This window comes from Schistocerca gregaria, chromosome 9 (assembly GCF_023897955.1).
Source record: "Schistocerca gregaria isolate iqSchGreg1 chromosome 9, iqSchGreg1.2, whole genome shotgun sequence".
NCBI lineage: Eukaryota > Metazoa > Arthropoda > Insecta > Orthoptera > Acrididae > Schistocerca > Schistocerca gregaria.
The window spans coordinates 174,401,189-174,405,337 of NC_064928.1; positions in this window are offsets into that span (position 1 = coordinate 174,401,189).

The window sequence follows — 4,149 nt, forward strand, 5'->3', positions numbered from 1 at the left end:
GGCAAAGAGTAAGGGCAGAGATGTCAGTCGAGGCGGAAGTACAGAGGCAAAGAAGTTGTTGAAAGACAGGTGAGGTATGAGCGGCAGCAACTTGAAATTAGCGGAGGTTGAGGCCTGGCGGATATCGAGAAGAGAGGATATACTGAAGGGCGAGTTCCCATCTCCGGAGTTCGGATAGGTTGGTGTTGGTGGGAAGTATCCAGATAACTGTGACGGTGTAACACTGTGCCAAGATGTGCTGGCCGTGCACCAAGGCATGTTTAGCCACTGGGTGATCCTCATTACCAACAAACACTGTCTGCCTGTGTGCATTCATGCGAATGGACAGTTTGTTGCTGGTCATTCCCACATAGAAAGCATCACAGTGCAGGCAGGTCAGTTGGTAAATCACGTGGGTGCTTTCACACGTGGCTCTCCCTTTGATCGTGTACATCTTCCGGGTTACAGGACTGGAGTAGGTGGTGGTGGGAGGGTGCATAGGACAGGTTTTACACCGGGGCGGTTGCAAGGGTAGGAGCCAGATTGTAGGGAAGGTGGTCTGGGGATTTCATAGGGATGAACCACGAGGTTACGAAGGTTAGGTGGATGGCGGAAAGACACTCTTGGTGGAGTGGGGAGGATTTCATGAAGGATGGATCTCATTTCGGGGCAGGATTTTAGGAAGTCGTATCCCTGCTGGAGAGCCACATTCAAGGTCTGATCCAGTCCCGGAAAGTATTCTGTCACAAGTGGGGCACTTTTGGGGTTGTTCTGTGAGAGGTTCTGGGTTTGAGGGGATGAGGAAGTGGCTCTAGTTATCTGTTTCTGTACCAGGTCGGGAGGGTACTTGTGGCATGCGAAAGCTGTTTTCAGGTTGTTGGTGTAATGCTCGAGGGATTCAGGACTGGAGCAGATTCGTTTGCCACGAAGGCCTAGGCTGTAGGGAAGGGACTGTTTGATATGGAATGGGTGGCAGCTGTCATAATGGAGGTACTGTTGCTTGTTGGTGGGTTTGATGTGGACGGATGTGTGCAGCTGGCCATTGGACAGATGGAGGTCAACGTATAGGAAAGTGGCATGGGATTTGGAGTAGGACCAGGTGAATCTGATGGAACCAAAGGAGTTGAGGTTGGAGAGGAAATTCTGGAGTTGTTCTTCACTGTGAGACCAGATCATGAAGATGTCATCAATAAATCTGTACCAAACTTTGGGTTGGCAGGCTTGGGTAAACAAGAAGGCTTCCTCTAAGCAACCCATAAATAGGTTGGCATACGAGGGGGCCATCCTGGTACCCATGGCTGTTCCCTTCAATTGTTGGTATGTCTGGCTTTCAAAAGTGAAGAAGTTGTGGGTCAGGATGAAGCTGGCTAAGGTGACGAGGAAAGAGGTTTTAGGTAGAGCCCTAACAGCCATGGGTACCAGGACGGCCCCCTCGTATGCCAACCTATTTATGGGTCGCTTAGAGGAAGCCTTCTTGGTTACCCAAGCCTGCCAACCCAAAGTTTGGTACAGATTTATTGATGACATCTTCATGATCTGGACTCACAGTGAAGAACAACTCCAGAATTTCCTCTCCAACCTCAACTCCTTTGGTTCCATCAGATTCACCTGGTCCTACTCCAAATCCCATGCCACTTTCCTATACGTTGACCTCCATCTGTCCAATGGCCAGCTGCACACATCCGTCCACATCAAACCCACCAACAAGCAACAGTACCTCCATTATGACAGCTGCCACCCATTCCATATCAAACGGTCCCTTCCCTACAGCCTAGGCCTTCGTGGCAAACGAATCTGCTCCAGTCCTGAATCCCTCGACCATTACACCAACAACCTGAAAACAGCTTTCACATCCCGCAACTACCCTCCCGACCTGGTACAGAAACAGATAACTAGAGCCACTTCCTCATCCCCTCAAACCCAGAACCTCTCACAGAAGAACCCCAAAAGTGCCCCACTTGTGACAGAATACTTCCCGGGACTGGATCAGACCTTGAATGTGGCTCTCCAGCAGGGATACGACTTCCTAAAATCCTGCCCCGAAATGAGATCCATCCTTCATGAAATCCTTCCCACTCCACCAAGAGTGTCTTTCCGCCGTCCACCTAACCTTCGTAACCTCTTGGTTCATCCCTATGAAATCCCCAAACCACCTTCCCTATCCTCTGGCTCCTACCCTTGCAACCGCCCCCGGTGTAAAACCTGTCCTATGCACCCTCCCACCACCACCTACTCCAGTCCTGTATCCCAGAAGGTGTACACGATCAAAGGGAGAGCCACGTGTGAAAGCACCCACGTGATTTACCAACTGACCTGCCTGCACTGTGACGCTTTCTATGTGGGAATGACCAGCAACAAACTGTCCATTCGCATGAATGGACACAGGCAGACAGTGTTTGTTCGTAATGAGGATCACCCTGTGGCTAAACATGCCTTGGTGCACGGGCAGCACATCTTGGCACAGTGTTACACCATCCGAGTTATCTGGATACTTCCCACCAACACCAACCTATCCGAACTCCGGAGATGGGAACTCGCCCTTCAGTATATCCTCTCTTCTCGATATCCGCCAGGCCTCAACCTCCGCTAATTTCAAGTTGCTGCCGCTCATACCTCACCTGTCTTTCAACAACTTCTTTGCCTCTGTACTTCCGCCTCGACTGACATCTCTGCCCTTACTCTTTGCCTCTAAATATGTCTGCATGTGTCTGTGTATGTGCGAATGGATATGTGTGTGTGTGTGTGTGTGTGTGTGTGTGTGTGTGTGTGTGTGTGTGTGTGTGTGTGAGTGTACACCTGTCCTTTTTTTTCCCCCTAAGGCAAGTCCTTCCGCTCCCGGGATTGGAATGACTCCTTACCCTCTCCCTTAAAACCCACATCCTTTCGTCTTTCCCTCTCCTTCCTGAAGAAGCAACCATCGGTTGCAAAAGTTAGTAATTCTGTGTGTGTGTTTGTGTGTTTTGTTCATTGTGCCTGTCTGCCGGCGCTTTCCCGCTTGGTAAGTCTTGGAACCTTTGTGTTTAATATATTTTTCCCATGTGGAAGTTTCTTTCTATTTTATTTACATCATCACAAATTTAATGGTCAGAACGATCACAACTATATCAGTGTTCTCAAACAAATATGAATGTACATCAGTAAACAAAATTAATTGTTTCTCAGAGTAATCCTTTTGTTGACATACCTATTGTGCCTCTCACCTCTATAAGTTTATCAAATGCAGTAAACTGTATATCAGTATAGGGTGCTGCGTTTTACCATACTCCACTGCACATCACTTTCTTCCAACTCCTCCTTTGGTTCATTTCCAACTTGCATCAGCACAAGATCAATTAATTAATCTAATCATAGTGTAACTTCCCATTCAGAAGTATGGTGAGATGAATGTAAAGAGTTATTCTGTGTATAAAATACAACGTGACAAAGCAAAATTCAAGTTGATAACATAAAACCTAACCTACTATACCAGACAAAATGTATATTCATTTCCATGAATGACAACTCAGATTCAAGAGTTATACTGCATCAAATCATAGAAGTACACTAATTTTAAGCATATAACAGAAAAAATGCAAAGGACAAATCCCTCCAGTCTGTTAAGTGAGACCTAGGTAGTGCATATAACTGTACAGAGTTCATTCCCTCATGGGAAATACATACATAAAAAAATGTTTTGCATTGTCTTGGTTCTGAGAGTTCCGGAATCTGTACAGAAAATTGTAATAGAGATCAACATAAACATCATTTCTGTCTCTCTTATTGCTCAGATTGATGTGCACACCGGTACCTCTAATATCCAGTAGCATGTCCTCTTGCATTGATTCATGCTTGTATTCATCATGGCATACTATCCACAAGTTCATCAAGGCACTGTTTGTCCAGATCGTCCCACTCTTCAACAGCGATTCAACGTTGATCCCTCAGAGTGGTTGGTGAGTCATGTCGTCCATGAACAGCCCTTTTCAATCTATCCCAGGCAGGTTCATTAGGATTCATGTCTGGAGAACATGCTGGCCACTCTAGCAATGTCTTTATCCTGAAGGAAGTCATTCACAAGTTGTACATGATGGAAGAGTGAATTGTCGTCCATGAAGACAATTGCCTTGCCAATATGATTGCACTATCGGTCAGAGGATGGCATTCACTTATCATACAGCTGTTACAGCGCCT